Source organism: Struthio camelus, chromosome 7 (assembly GCF_040807025.1).
Source record: "Struthio camelus isolate bStrCam1 chromosome 7, bStrCam1.hap1, whole genome shotgun sequence".
NCBI lineage: Eukaryota > Metazoa > Chordata > Aves > Struthioniformes > Struthionidae > Struthio > Struthio camelus.
Window position 1 is genome coordinate 7082319 of NC_090948.1, and position 17015 is coordinate 7099333.

Genomic DNA, 17015 nt, shown 5'->3' on the forward strand with positions numbered 1-17015 from the left:
AAACCCGACAAATAGCAAATAAAAATAATCTTTATTTCCAAGTATGAGGATGGACAGACATGCTCTTCAGATTCAGCTGTTTTGATCTTCTTTAGCTTTTTGTAATTTAATGTGTCTCAGCCCTCAGTTTCACTAATACCAAGGAATATGTCAAAGCGCAAAACTTGAAAATCATGCCTTCCTCTATGGCTGCTGTATCAGTTTTTCATGCACTCCCCCTAAGTGTTCAGTTTGAGTTAACTGTACTTCATAGTTGTTCCACTTGTAGTCATCCGGCAGTCATGCCACAGATGCCTGTTGATAGTTACTTTAAGTAGAACAGTGAATGCAGAGTGTCCCTTAAGTGCAGACATTACCTGCTGCAAAGTTACTTGCTTCAAGGAATTCAAGGCATGCATTCCTTGGAGATAGTCATTACTGAAGTACTTAAGAAAAGCCTGTGTGTTCCCGCTCCTGGGGACAGTCAGGATCTCCTCTTGCTTGAGGAAGTAAAGCCCAAAGATCTCTTGATACTGCTTGACGGTGATACTCCTTTAACCATTGGCAGAATGAGTTTACTTCATTATGCTGGTATACCTAATAACCCCTCAAACTTGCTTCTTCCTTCCTGTAACACTTCCATTCTGTACATTGCTTGCCTTCAGAACTACACAGTAGTCCATCAAAGACTGCTCTTTCTATCCTCATTGTTATTGTGCACCTTTGACTTGCAGGTATTGTAAACTGACCTTTTTTTTTTCAGTCTGTACCTTGAAATGCTCGTATTATCAGCATCATCGCTTCTGACTTACCCATTTGTTAGAGCAACAGTCACATATCTCGCATATCTTAAAATCAGTCCTGGACTGTGATACACATCCCTGGACATATCTCCTAACCCTGCTACCTCTCATGCTCTTATCAAAGCCATCTCTGTCCAGCTTCATTAATATCAGCAGTTGCCTCAAAAGACTTGATATCTGAGATTTGTTCTACTTCCAATCTGTAAAAATCTGTAGAGAAATTTCACTCTTTGGTCTCATCTTCAGAACAGTAAGAAGCATGCTTAAACCATAAGTTCTCTGTGGCATATACCACAGTCCTTGCCAAGTCAACGAAAGCCACTGACTTAGGGGAACAGCATACAGAAATGTTAAAAGGTCTTGCCGGGGAAACTACTTAGGTAAATTGAGGTAATACACATAGTTTTTGTGCCTGATGGAGTGTAAATAGAGAAATGAAGAATGGGGTTTCTTTGTTTTGCTGCAGCTGATAGCTAGTTGTATGCTTAGCAGAGTTAATGAATGAGGTCAGCAAGTACGTGAAGAATGAATAAAAGGAAAGTTCAAAGGGCTAGCTAACAATTGTAAGTTAGACGTGTTTGTGCATTTGTGCCATGCTAAGGAATGGAGGAGAGTACGTTTCACAGAAATTAGCAGGAGCTAATAGGTCGGGGTGCTTTTGATTGTCTACAGGAGAGAGACTCGCGGAGACAAGGCTCCAGCTGCAGAGAAGGGAGTGTGGACTAAGAAGTAAAATCATTTTTGTGACTGATTTTAGTTGGCTAGATCTCATGGTTTTTCTGTCAATTAAAATCTCTTCCTGAGAGAGAGATTTCAGCCTGGTACCTCTTACAGCTGAAAGAATTCCCAGCTAGGTAGGTTATAGGGGATAGCAACTCAGTGATTCACTTTTTTATTCTCTAATACAATGTTGTGCTGGGCCATAACTGCAACTCCGAGGCAACATGGCTTCTAGTTTGTATTACTGTTAGTCTTATTCATGACCAGACTGATTTAGGGAAATGTTCATGTAAGGAATACTGCTCAGCAAAAATTTCAGGTCCACGAAAATTTGTTAAAAGATGAAGAAGTTTCTGTACTCTCCACGTATTTTAAGATGAGACTCCAGGTTCGAGATCTATATATTCCATTTCAGAAGGGAAAATAATGAAGAAGCTTTTGTTATTTTTTGGAGAGACTTCTGTCTTCTTCATATTGGTGCAAACATAGTGCTCCTGACTTCTTTAGGTTGATATCTGCATAGGGTTTTGCAGACCCAGAAGAGCATTTGTTCCAGGGTGTTCCAAAACAACCAGAAACCATGTAATCACAGTTAACCAAAGATAATAAGCTGTACAGGGTCTTCATGTGTTTCTTTGTCTTGAAAATGGACAGATTCTTCACCAGTCAATTAGAAAATCATTAGGCTCATATGAGCACTTGGATTTCCAAGGAATAATCCAGGACCCTAACTCAAGAAAGCCATTTCTTCCTCAAGCCAGCAACTACATCATCTCTCCGTTTTGATCTTCAAGACTGTGGAGAGAATTTGCCTCAGCTTCCACATTATACCATGGCCTGTGGTAAATTCATTTTATATGCACAACTACGTTCCAGAAACCTCAGGACAGCATAGATAGGCCACCTGGGGAAGTTCTTCACTGCGTGCTGTCATACCTTCTGTCACGGATGGATCATGAATTGTCTGCCAAGGTGCTCTGTTTCATCTACTGTTCACACAAGGACTTGGGTGACAGTTCTGTCCAAGATGGCCTGGCATGTTTGTGCAGGCTATCCATGGTGCTGCTGCTTCTCTCCTAAATGGGCTTGAATAATTCAGGTTGTTCAAAGCAGCACCATTATAAGCAAGTAAATCTCTGTGGTATGTCAGGAAGCAATGTGTCTTGGGATAAGCTCTAAATTGGCTGGTCAACCTTCTGAGTACCCATGATAATTTAGCAGATTACCTGAACAGAAAAAGTTGGATTAATCAGGACTATGAGTCGAAAATGTTTGTTCTGGATCAGGTATTCTAGAAAGCTTTTACTGATGGATCTGTGGGTAAGTAATGTGTATGACAAGTGTCTAGAGCTGTATTCCTAAGTGGGAATACAAGTTCTTTGCTGGATGCATTTAAGATTGAGTTCATAAAAAGGCTCTGTTAATAAGTGCAGCGGGCACGTGGAGTCTCTTAATGTTCAGGTTAGATAAACATGGCAAATCCACTACCATGACTTCCACAGCCTGATGCTTCATCCACATCCAGAGTATCAATACTGAATAGCACAGAACTCCACTGATTGCATTTTGAAGAAATACCCTGCTCCAGCTGTACAAACCATTTCAATTAAAAGCAAAAAGGTCTTAACTAAAAATTCTCTGCTAACTACAACCGGAGCAGAGGAGATTTTGACTTCTTGATTTGTTCAGAATTGTGGACTTCTTGGCATCAACAAAACAAAAAAAATCACTGAAATGATTTGGCCCCCTATTTCAGAAAATTAAAGATGCCGCGATTTGCAATCTTCTACTACTCTACCTCTTATACTACAGATAACTTTACTGACCTTTTTGTCCTTGTTTTTGTAGCTCATAATTTAGTCTAACAGCTGATGAAATAGATCACTATCCACAGAGGGTCTGATCTCACACTGACTGCTGTATTACTGCAGCCATTGTACGGCCCGTACAGTTTGATCGTGTCATCTGCTCATTGGAGTTACAGTAATCAAATGCAAATAATTAGGTATATAAATATAGCTCCTATTAACTTCAATAGAAAATGCAAAACATTAGTAAGAACATAGAGGGGTAAATGTACTTGCTAAATGGAGAAAAGCTTTTTAAACTTACGTGTTTCAATCACAGGTCATTTGCACCAAGTCTTGGCATCCGCAAAGCATATACTCAGATTTCCAAATTTCAGATTTTTGAACCTGAATAAGACTCCAGAAGCTAATTCCATTTAAAAAGTATTCTTTATTCTTTTCATTTTTTATTTTCTACAAGGGATGTAACCCTGCCTTAAAACGAGAAAGCAAATCTGACTGTGAACAAAGTGAAACCCACTTCAATTTCTGTGATCTGTATGCACGGAAGAGCAAAGTTAAACACAGAACATAAGCAGCAGAAGGCATCTTGGATTTTTAGAGCTCAGTTTTTTAGTACGATATAAATGGCCTATGGAAGCTAAAGTAATATTTACAAAATATACATGTTTGGTTAACCATTCCCTGTGCATCCTTAGTCATTTAGACAGAACTCTCAAGTAGACAGCTCCAGCTCTGGTTTAAGAGGTATCTGGGTCTACGCAGCGATCAGGATAACTCTGCCTTCATTAAAAATCAGGAGAAGATTTAGAGTCTATCACCGTCTCTTTTACTGCCACAATGGTAATTATCCATTAGTATTTACAGGCCTCCCCCTAGCGGATAAATTGCCATTCTGTACTCAAGGTTATAATGACCCAAATGGCTAGAAACCTGTTTTAGTTTTTCAAGGTTTACTAGCATGTATCAGTCAAAAAAAAGAAAGAAAGAAAAGAACCATTGCCAGAACTGAGTATGACCAATAGCAGGCACAACTGAGAAGGCAACTTGAAAACCATCTTTCATGAGTAAAACTGTCTTTTAGTGAGCGCTAGCAGAACATGCCACACGTAGAGACAGAAGTTTTTATCTGTTTTCCGTGTATACTGCAACTGATTTAACAATATCAGTGCTGTATCCCTAATCGTCTCTCCAAAGTATTTTTATTCCCTTGAATTGAAGAAGCAGGTGCGTAGCTGACAGCATCTCTATTTCTTTCCTTGTCACACTGGAATCTCAAAGAAGGCAGCAGACTAGGAGGGAAAGAGAAACAAATGTCCAGTAGTGTCTGCTCCTTCTGGCTTTCCGTCCCGGAGCAGCATCTGCCTGAGAAATATCAGCTAGCTCCCAATAGGGAGAGTAAAAGCAACTTTAGAAGTGCATTTTTAGCCATACAAAAAGCTCTTTGGATCAGGGCTAGGAGTGCACTCCCCTCATGTCTAGAAGTGGAGGCTAGCTTGCTGATAAGTAAAGCTGTGAAGAAAGAGCAGGAAAAAACTTCAGTGAGGACTCCCCCTCTCCTTCTCTTGGGAGCTGCTTTCAAGCTGAGGATCTCACTCTAGGCTCCCACCTGAGCTACGCTGTAGCTTCACTGAACCTATGGCTGCTCCCAGTCTTGTATCTCCTGACTGATCCTGACCTGCTGACTTGACTTCCTTGCTTGGCCTTGGACCTGCCTCATCACTGTGGACACGCTCAATGGACCCTTGGCTGACCCTGGAGATTACTGCCTCTAGACATGATCCTAACCCTGACTTCCTGACTTGACCTGCTGGCTCCTTGTCAGTAGGGTCACTGCGCCTGCCCACCTTGCTGTGACTCTGGGCTCCCTTTATGGTGCAGCCTGCTGTTGCTGTTCCCTGACACTTTGACAGTCCTGTTTTCCTCACATGTCATGTATTCCTCATGACCTGATTCAGTGCTTGCACTAACATTATTTTTCTGTGTAGGAAATCCGGTCAGTTGTGTCAGCAGGACTGCCAGATGTGAGACAGAGAGTTCCTGAACCATGTAATAGTTGTATTAGCTATTTCTTTGATCAGTGTACATTTACACATTTACTTAATGCTGCAAACAAGTGAGCAGGCAAAACTAAGACTCCTAGATGGCACAGAATGTCCGTGTTATTTTACTGGAGAACATTACCTTTTCTGTGCCGAGCTTTGAACTAGCCAAGAAGTCAGGACAAATCTTCACCTGCACAATAACCTTCGGAAAAAATTATATACAAAGCCACACTTGTAGGTATACTCATGAATAAACAACTATTTTCAAGGCCAATTTTTAATACAGAGTCTTTAGCAGTAAGGAAATCAAAGCAGAAAGTAATAGTCTACATAATCCTGAAAAACCAAAACAAGATTCAAAGGAGGCATTTACAATAAACCTCCTGACCAGGAGGAGTGAATCCTACTCATAATCATTTGCCTTTAATTTCCTTGCTGATGGAATATATGATGATACAGTATGATGGGTAATCATCCCATCTCGCAGTGATTTTGACTCATGTTCACATGTGAATTTGGATAGGATGGTTGAAGTGGTTACTGCTTATACATACCAAATGTGTTGTCTTCTGCAGTATCCTAACCCTACAGCAGGGCCACAGAATGAAACATCTCCACAACCTGCAGATTAATATAGAGTGTCATTAATTTCCTTTTACATTAGAATACCAGACTGTAATCTGTAGTTTATCATCAGATACAAATTTCTTCAGCCTTCCCTTCTGTAGGGTCAGTAATAGAAGTAGACAATGTGGGATTCTACTTCACTTCTGCTCCAACTGACTCTAAGTCAGGACTGCATCTCCAGTGTTTCTGAAGAAGACTAAGACCTGGATAATACCCAAAACCTGTTGTTCACTGCAGCACTAGGGGAATAATTCTTCCCAAACTTAATCAATTTACTGAAACATGAGATTGGATTATGCTTATCTTAGTGTGCAGAACTGCTATTACTGTAAATGGTGATAACACGTTAATCAGTTTTTTTCTAAATTCCAGACTGCTGTATCTAGAAAGATTGTTTCCAATCTTTAACTGTTTTTTTTTAACCCCAGCAAGACTGTTTTACTTCTTATACATATACTTCTAAAGAGTTATACTTCTAAATAGTCCAGGGCACTGGAGAACAATATTTTTTGTTTCCAAGTGCATATTACAAATTTTCTCATATCTCTCTAGCTTCTCCTTTTTTTTTTTTTTTTTTTTGGCTGAACATCATCTATTCCATATGCTTTAGTGGTATAAATATCATGTCTATTTAAACAATTACAGACTCTGCAAAGCACAAAGCCAGCAGATCTGATTTCCAGAGGGTTATCCTGGCACGGAAAGATCCTTGCTAAGCTTTAGGACAGCACAGCCCTCCTTCTGTTCCTCAGTGCGAGGAATGTGGCCTGGCAAATGAGCGAGAATAGATCAGTTCCATTCTTCAGCAAACCCCGAGTTACTGAAATAGTTGTCCTGGCAAGGTGAGTGTGCCAGAGACAAGTCAGCTGCTCTGGCCTCTCCTTCCATCCCACAAAAGCTTTTGAGATTTCTTAATCTTTGGTGATCTTCACTGAGAAGGAAACAAGATCTTTTTATCTGTGCCTGGAAGAATTAGAATATCATCCTGTAATAACTCTATTTATGGCAATCACTGGGATTGTGGTTGAAATCTCTCCCCTCTCTTACCTCAGTCAAAGACTTTAACCTTTATGTCTTACAGCCCAGTTGAACTCTATACTACCAGATCATTGCAGGTGCATTTTCTGCCTTTTGCCTGAAAACTTCCCTATCAAAGCTAGTAATCCTACAAAAAGTTTAGTTTCAATAAATCGGCAAGTTCTGATGAGAAAACATGTTTTTGAAAATTCCTTGGAGTCTTTTTGAATAGCTTTTTTATTTCTAGCTTGATCCCAAAGGAGAAGTGCAGTCCTACCTGCCTGCCAAGCAGCTTTCCCGAGAAGCTTTGACTCCATGGCCACTTTCACATAAATTTGAGCAAGAAGAAGCATTTCAAAAGCAATTGCACTCCTCTGCATTCCACGAAAATCAACAGCTGGGCAGAGGAGGGAGACCCATGGGAGCATCTCCATGAAGAAAAGATGAGTAAAACCCAGCTTTTACACATTCCGTCCCAGTCGTTCACTAATCAGCATGGGCATGGCCCTACCATGCAGTACGTTATTTTTGCTTAGTGCCGATGTTAACAGGAGCTTGAGAGAGGAAGAGAGGCTAGAAAAGACAAAAGAGTCCATCTCATGATAAGGTCAGCCATGGCCATATTTTCAATATTCATGACGTTTGTAAAGGTTGTTTACCGTAAAAAGGTGAATGTGCTCCGTGTGTGTGTGTATTTGATGAGTTCATTTTCAAGATACTAAAATGTTGATACATGCAGGAGGCCAGCTCCGTATCTGTGTTTGCTGAAGTGCATGCTGAATTAGGTACAATTTTAGCTGCTGAAAATTATATATGTTAAGGCCTTCACCCTCCACTGTTTTAATCAGTGCGAACAGAACCAAGTTCTGAGACTGAAGTCCTACAAATTGTACCACGTGTTTTTAGCTCTAGGTCTTCACAGGCGGTAGAGCCAACTCTAAACATCTAGGAACAACTTGCAGGAGAGGCAACTGAGTACACAAAGTTTTCAGTTATACCAAGCAGGCAGTAAGACTTGATAGTGCAAGGTGATAAGCATTTTAAGTCCCAGCAAAGTAAGGAAGAGTTTAAAAGGGAGAGTCTTGCATGACTGAGCCCGCTAGGATGCTTGGCTCTTGTAGAGACCAAGTTCCCCTATACTGAATATACACTTACTGTGGGATGTTGTAATCTAGTCTAGTCAAGTATGTATGTTATGTAATTTTCTTCCTTCTTTAACATGAAAGTAGCTCAAAGACTTTCCAAAAGAAACCACATTAGGAGAATTTCAGGTTGCAGGATTATGCACTCACTTGCAAAAGAATATCAAGGTGAAGTTTGCTATGCATGCTATTACTAAAATAATTCAGTATGGTACTGAAGAATACTTACTACAGTCCAGTTAAGTGCCTGCCCCTCTGAAGGAGTTAAGAAGGTGACTATAGGAGTCTGTTGTAAAAGCAGACGTTCAATCCTTATTTACAGTAAACCCACTAGATACCACTCCAGTGAGATGGCAGGACTTCAGTAAGCCTAAATGCAGAGTAATATGAACAACTGCACATGGACAGTGTCGGTTCAATCTTTCTTTGAATTCTGCCTCTTAGCTGTGAAAGGGCTAATATGTCTGCTTTTAAAGTATCCCAAAAAATGCCAGCAACTCAACTGGGTCCTTTTGTGCTATTCCACCTTTGCACAGGAGCATATCTTCTCTTTCGGCCTGTCAGCATGGAAGTCTTAGAAAAAATGTCTTTGCAAGAGTTTTTGTTGCATGATTGATGAGATAAGACTATAACTCCTAGTGGTGCATTTATAGCACAGTGTAAAACAGGAAGTTCTATTTTAACTGCACAGTTACAGAGAGCATAAAGAAGACTCAGGAACATAATACAGAATTCTCATTTGTCATAATTTATCTTAATAAAAACATTGAGTGATGTTGTATGTCATGAAGTATGTGTAATAGACAAATATATTTAATATTTGTTCTAAGTCTTATGTCAGTGGTTTGGAATACGTCATTTGGTTCTGAACAGGCAAATAAAGGCATATCTTATTACAGCGCTGTATCATGTAATTGATTCAATAATCACTTGAATGCTAAGAATAAAAGCTTGGGATAATTTTGATAATAGGATTTAAGCAAATCATTATGCAGTCCATGTGTTGGGAAATTTTCAAGGGATTGAGGTCCTCTGAGGGCAACTGTGTGTTTCATAGTTGGGTTTGGAAAAATGATACAATAGTTGTCAGCATATCTGGCAAGAATATTTTGAAACTGAAATCTTGTAGCCTCATGTTCAGTGATCTACATCTAAGTTCTGAGTAAAAGAGCGCATTGGAATTGGCTCATCTTAAGATTTCCGTAGCTGCACATTAACCAAAGGGACATTGTTTGGATCTTGTCCATCTTCCACTCACTGCACATGGAGATCTTTAGTTACATTTCAGCAGGTACCACTAACAATCAAGCGGATGTCTTCTAGCAAGATTTTCAGGGAATCATTCTCAACGATTATTTTCGCTTGGTTTAAAAATACAAACGAAGACAGTACGACATGCTAGCGTTTGAAAGCAACTCCAGTTAAGACAGAGAGATGGTCTTCAAAGTTTCTTTCTTGTTAGCTTTGGGAAAGCAAAACTACACCAGTCTATTGATATCTTTAGCTCACTGATTTTGTCAGATCACATTTTGCTCCCGTTAGCCCTGTGGGATCACATCCAATATTTTTTCCGTTCAGACTATGATCAAATAGGAACAATGTGGCATAACAAAAGGTTTCATTTTATTTTCAGATGCGCAGGTGTTTTTTGTTATGAACTCAGAGTTGACAAACAGATGACAAATTCTGGATGGCATTTGAACTAAACTTTCATTAAGCTGGCAACATCTTTATGTTTATTTTTGGTGGAATGACCTTTAGATGTATAAAAAGCTCTAGATGCTTCCTGATTAAGTTATACCTCCGTATAAAAAACACTTTCAGCTCTGAGGAATTTTGTGGGAACAATTGATAGAGATTATCTTGTATTTTCTCCACAGCCTCCCACTAGAATTGCAAGATATTTAGGAGGAACATTTACCTGAACCGTAAAGCTGAAATGTAATTTTATTTTTCTTAGTTGCAGCTCCTAGTGCTGTCATTTCACCCCGATATTTTAGAAAAGTGGATGGGTTTGATGACTTAACATGAGAAAATAGAATTGATTCTTCTGGTTTGGACCTGTAGGCAAGATTTATTCTTCTTAGAAAAAGGTGATTGATGTAAAAATAAGAGAGCATTTCAGTGCAGCAAACAGTGTTTCCTGTGTTTTCTTCCATTTTAAATCATTTGTCCATTCCTTTTCCCTTTACTTATATAATACTGCTAATCAGCTTACATTGTGCAGCTCCCATCCTGACCTAGCTCTGATTTCCTACATCTGCTGTAAGAAAAGCTGCTTGTCTGTGTGTGTGCTTATCATTTGCAAAATTCACATACCTCAGACTCCTAGCCCTGTATCCTTGGTAATGTCAGCCTTAAATCTAAGTCAGCTAAAACAGAAATACATTTCATTTGGATGAAGCGTTATGATTTTGGGGGAGAAATCAAGAAAAAGAGGTCAGGAGTTGGAAAGTATGTTCTCAGGACATAACTTAATTCCAGCGTTCTTCCTTGGTTTTACTCCTAAATTCTGTGCTAAACTCCAGTGAACTCCACAGGAGTCTGTCTGAACAAGGGTTGAGTTACAGTTGTGAAGCGACCTCAGAAGTTTGCCCCAGGTTTCTATTATACATCTGAGCGCTCCCATATTTGAAGAGTTAATTTTAAGGGTCACTGCACCTGCTGTTCTTTGGAAGGATAATTCGATTGGTAAAGGAAGACAAATTAAAAGTAATGAGATTTAAAAGAGGTTGGGTGCCTAGGACTAACCTTATTTCCTTTGAAGTGAGGAGGAAGGAAAGAAAGACGAGATTGTACTAAGCCTTGTTTCCTTCCCCCGATTCTCACCAGGGCTCTGGATTAGCTGTGCTGTGTCTTACAGTGTCACTGCTACTATGTGTTGTGCAGGATGAGACTAGACCCTCAAGACTCTTTCTCTAGCTGAACTCACGGAAGTTTGCTGCACTACAAATTTCTCCCCTCCTCTCTTGCGGCTTCTTCTAGCTTCTGGGAAAGCAGAGGTTCTGGAGTAGAATCTAGTATCTATGCCGGTACTCTGCCACTGATGTTTAAGTAGAACGATATATTTCAGTCAGTGGGGAGCTCTGGATATAGATATGTTGAGCAATTTATTTGTGATCGTTTGGTTTCAGCATGTCTGATTCTTTCTTGTTCTTGCAGATTTAATGCTGCCCTCCAAGAATCAGGTCCTGATATAAACCTTGTAGATGTCTTTGTGCGTTGTTTTCATGAAATGATCTGTATGAAACAGCAGTTGTAAGGACAATGGAAAAAGTACCTGCTTCAGAAAAATCCATCCTAGACGGTCAGTGGTCAATCGTCAAAAGCTATATTAGCGTAGAGGTACATTAAGCTCCCAAAGGTTCCGTTTTTAAACTGAGTTTTAATTAAATTTAATTTATAGCATAGTAAGAAAACCCTGCTTGTACAAGGCCCACGCTGCTGGATTTCTCTGAGCAAACCAAACTCCTTACACCCTTCTCTCCCCATCCTTATCCTCTTCAACAGTACTCCAGGATATAGATCTAATCATGGCTTACTTCTTTGAACAGTGCACGTGCAGTCATTAGTTGAACATCTATGTAAATGTAGTTCTAGGCAATCACTGGTGTAGATATCTCCTTTTCTCTTATACCTTGGTTACATCACTGAAAGATAATGAAATGCCATGTAGTTAGTTAGTAAAGTAGTAGGATATTGACTGGAAATAAACATTTTAAAATCAGTCAGGCGGAATAATTTGTACACAAGCGTCTTCAAAGAATGGGCTGAAATATCTCATCGCACTAATACCCATAATAAAATCTGGCATAGTAGGGAAATCCCAGAAACGCGATTAAGCACTAATATTGTGTCAAGATTCAAAAAAGAAAAAAGCGTGGTGATTCACGTAACTTCAGGTGCCTCGACCTAGTATCAGTTCTAAGTAAATTGACAAAAAGGCCACTATAGGATTCAGTGGCCAAAAAATAGTTATTTGGAACCTATGTCTGGTCAATAGACCTTACTTCGTTCTTTAAGGAGATTGCTGTTTTGGTTGATAAAGATAACTGCACAGACAAAATAGAGTGTTGTACTTAATGAATTATTATCTTTACTTAATACTGAATGACGCAGTTTAGCAAATTAGAGCTGCAGAATGTCATTGAGGTATGTACCAAGCAGATTAGGACATGCTAATTAACAAATCTCGAAAACTAATTGTTCATGGGAAAATATAATTGAATAACGTTGTTTCCAGAGAAGTTCTCCTGGGATCAGTACTATTCCTAATACTATCCAACATTTTGAATACTGCAAATGTGTCGGTCTGTAAACCTCCTCGAAAGACTTTGTTTTCTATATGGACTTTGAGAAGTTTTCCAAGTCAGCTGGTAATTGCCTTAAAAAGTACTTCTCTCCTTGAATGTTGAGATGACTAGAGCTAGTACTAGGACCATTTCTCATCTACAGGTTGCAGGGATGTTACGTATCCGTAAAGCTGAAATGAACCTTGGTAGCCTTTTAAATTCAGGTTAGGAAGATAATTTTTGTGTCCTCTGATGTTCCATTTTCTAGTAAAGTGTCTAGCCATTTCCTTGACCTTGTCCTCAGCTTTGGTGAAGGTTTCCTGAAACCTACTGGATTGGTGTAAGGAATTGATGCTGGGTGCCTAGCAGAGGCCATTTTGGGGTGTTGGATGGAAAGGTACAATGTGGTCTAAGAAGCTTAAGCATTTTTACGCTGGTTCTTTTTGGAGTTATTTCTCACACACAATCTTCATCACCAGTTCTTCCTACTGTTCCTTCCAACACATAGTGATTCTTTAATTTGCTTATCAGCTACTATTACTACATCTGAACTAATTCATTTTAGTACAGTCTTTTACAAATAGTATTTGTGAAAGTCCTGATTTTTAAAAATATTAACTTAAATCTCACATGTGAATTTTCAGGCTACACCACTTTCTATAGCAGCAGGGGCTCTAATGTGGTTTTCTTCTTTACATCTTGGATATTACATCTGTGGATATTTAAGACAGTTGCCTTTCTTCATTCTCAGACTGATTTTGGCTGAACATCCAGAAGAATGACAGCCAAAATTCTTGTTTTCGGCCAAAAGGCAGAATTAAGACAAATTTGGAGAGACCGCTATTTTTCCAGCTGCAGTGGTTTGATTTGGCACAAATACATCAATTTAACAGGCTTTAGTTAAGGTGATTTCTGCTAATGTTTTTATGTGCCTCTCACTACCTCTGAATAAATCTTACATCCTTCTCCACTGAACAGCATTAGAATAGTCACTGTTCTCTGGCCTGTGCCAGACTAATACAATCTTGGTAATAAAGCTCAGGAAATAATTTTTCCAGAAAGTTTTTAAAATTATTTTTATTGCTGCATTCAACAAAAACAGTTGTAATGTCAGGGACTTGGCAGTTAATGATAGTGATGCATATTATTGATGCTAGTCAATAATGGACAGTATTACACCGTTTCTGTATCATGCAGCAACTCATTTGTCATGCTGCTTCATTTCTTGTAGCAATGAGCCCTGACACTAACATAACATTCAGAGGATGCCTGTGATTAACTGACAAAAGCCCAAATAACCAAACGCAGTAAATGAATAATTTCACTTATCGATCCAGATGTTGTTTCCAATACATCTTCTGACACGACCTTTCTCACTTGATGAATGAACTACTTTTTGCAGAGTTTCTGTAGCTGAAAAAAATGGGCAATACTGAATAAAAAAGCAGAGAAAACCCACGGCTCAAGGGTATGAAACGAGGAAGGTTCGTGTGAAACTCTTAAAGCTCTAGTACTGTGCAAGCCATTCTGCAGTGTTACACGGCCTGCAATAGCGACACTGGAATTTTCCCCTGCTACTGGTATCTACCACCTCTCTCCCTGCTGTTCGTGTCTCCTTTCACTGCCATCGCCAGTGGTAGTAACTGACAAAGAAGTTTCTGATCCCTGCTGGATATGCAGGTTTTTTAGATACAGATCTTTGACTATTCAAAAGCTGTGAGTAGACTGTTCCAGTAATTCCCTATTTATTAAACTGTCTATATTTTAACACATTTTAAAAAGCTACTTAAACCACCTATCCAATGTGTACTTCTGAAACAGATACAGCATCTAGCTGGAATAGCTTCTTCCAGAAATACATGCCTGGCAACAGTCTTGCATGTTTAAGTTAAGGATGGGAAAACATTACTGGGTGAACAGCAGGCATGAAAATATCTAGTCTGATAAGTATATAGGCAGTTTTCTTCATGTTGTTACTATTTGGGAGGAGAAAGAGTACTTAAGAGTATCTAACTATTCAATATTGAATTTCTTCCAGAATAAGAGTGTTCTACAACTGCTATAACTATTCTGCAATAGCTGCCGCCTGTGAGATACGGAGCTGTTCTGATCACTTTTCTCATATTGACAGGTCCTAATTTAGCATGTAACTAGTTAAAGATAAATAAAGAGGCTTCCATGAAAATTCTTCCACTGAACAATTGTTTTTGTAACAAGAACTCTTTAATGACGTTAGCAAGGATTTGTCTGGTGTAAAAATTTTCTCAAAATGTATTTTGAGGGAGTAACAGAAAAGCAATACAGCAAACTGAAAACTGATTTCAGCACACCGAATTATTTTTAGTATAAGTAACAATAGCTTGTTACAAACTCTTTGTACGTTCACCTTAACAGGAAGACGTTGTTTGTATGTACTGTTGAACAAAACTGTATTTCGTCCAGCCTAACTCGTTTTACTGTGTCAATATGAATTACGTGTCTCAGTGACAATGGTGGTGGGATAAATTTCCCGCTTACCTTTCACCATAGGGAGCAGAATGTGAATTTTTGTGCCCAGCCATGAGCACTCCTGTAGAAGGACAGGCACTTCCAGAAGAGTTTCCAGACACCATTGCTTGGTGCCTCTGCTGAAATTGCCAAATGATGATTACGCGCATGCTTCTTTCTTAGAAACTAATCTGAGATCTGTTTAGGACAAGTCTATTGTTGTCATCTGCCCTGAGTCGGAATTGCTGGCATGAGGTTCTGCTTTGTGATACCAATTCTATTTGACTTTCTAAGCGTGAACGGTGCTTTCCTCAGTATCTACAGTAGAAGATGGTTCAAAGGTTCAAACAAAGGTTCTGAGAAATTGTGTATTTATTATAATTGTGTGAATTAAATTATGTTTTTATAAAAAGTCTGTTCACAGTGTAGACAGAGTGAAATAAGATGGAGAAGTTTCTTTCCCCGTTGTCTCATGTTCTCATTGACTCCTTTAAGCATTATGCATTTGATAACAATTATCATCCTCTATAAACATAAATAATGCATTCTGGATGTCTGAAAATGGCATATGATGATATGCCCCATATATACTTCAGTCTTTCCAGGCATGATTAGGTAAAGTAAAACCAACTAGCTGATATAAATCAGAATCTGAAAGGGGTATTTTTATTTATTTGCTCAGTTTTAAAAGTACCAATGGTCTTAAGACTGTGCTTCCTAATCTTGCTCCCAAGCAAGCTTTCTATTCCATTGAAAATGAGGGTGGTCTGGGATGTTCTGAGAGCACTAAGTCTGGATTGGAATAGAATCTCCTGAAATCGGTATTAATTTTAAATAATGATAGTGACACGTAGTGCAAATTGTTTTTTCAAGTATTGTCAGTGTTGACACCAAAAATATGTCAATATTCTGAGTTAATAAAGAGCATTGGGAAATAATATATAATCTAGTAGTCATATTTAAACATGCACCATCAAGCACAAGGGAATTATGATACGAGTGTGCTCCAAATGCTTTGTAATTGTCACAAGACTATGCTAACAAAATGATCTCACAAATATTATAGCCTCTAATTTTGAAACCAGAATGCAATACTGTAGTATCCTTAATTTGTGAAGATTTTGAAACTCCTGTGGACAAATAATTTACCACAGGAAAATCTAGAGCTTAGTTGCATTGTATGTAAATTGCATAAACTTGGAGGTGTACTCATTAAACTAAAATCTTGTTCAGACTGCAGCAGTTATCCACTTCCGTTCACTAAAAGAATTCCTGACGTGATAAATCTTTTTCCTCTTATTTATCATTGCGTCTCAATACTCTAATACAAACAGTACATTCGAGGAATGTTGTGCGTGGTTAGAGTATTATATGAAATAAAGACGGTAAATCTTTAAAGTTTGCAAATACTGCATGTAATAATATTTTCTATAGGAGTCATAAGTTAGACTCCTATTAGAAAAGGAGACAAAGGCAGTGCAATAACTGTTTACAGGTTAAGGGCTTTGACTTACAGCATACTGCTTTATTAATCGCTTACACAAATACTACCGGGTTGCTCTCGTCCAGATCTTCTTCAGGATACTTGTGAGGAGCCTTTCAGCACGGACAGCACGTTCAGCCTTCTGTCATTCAACCGGGTTTTTTCCCGAACTACTGCTACTCTGAGTTAATGTAAAACAAAAAAAGTTGTTAACCTCAAGCTTAGCAGTTACCAAAAGGACTATAATGGTCACCAAATACTGAATAAGTTATGGAGCAGGGAAAGGAGAGTGCACCAGCGTGAGTCAGCCTGCACAAGCGCTTCGAGCCGAGGGGACGCAAAAGTAGACCTGGAAGCCAAGGGGCTGCTGCGGATTTGGGCAGCACCTTCGGCTCCCCCGCGGCCCTCGTCGCCGTCCTGCTCGGGAGCTCCCGCGGCTCGAAGGTAACGCGCGCCGCCCGCCCAAGGGCCGCCCCCCGAGGGCGCGGAGGCGGCGCGGGGGCTGCGCGGGGGCTGCGCGGGCCGGGCCGGGCCGGGCCCTGGCACCGCGCCGCGCCGCGGCGCCCGGCCGCCCCGCCGGCGCTGACACCGGCGAGCGGCGCCAACAAGTGA

The 17015-nt window shown here is 39.6% G+C and overlaps 1 long non-coding RNA gene across 1 annotated transcript; it reads right to left on the reverse strand.

Moving 5' to 3' along the window:
• Positions 1–3494: 3494 nt before the first annotated feature.
• Positions 3495–16841, reverse strand: LOC138067919 (uncharacterized). The gene is made up of 4 exons (XR_011142388.1): positions 16461–16841; positions 11684–11791; positions 5910–5976; positions 3495–4602 (listed from the first exon to the last, which is right to left on the reverse strand). It is a non-coding gene; the product is annotated as an uncharacterized lncRNA (long non-coding RNA).
• Between the last annotated feature and the right edge of the window lie 174 nt (positions 16842–17015).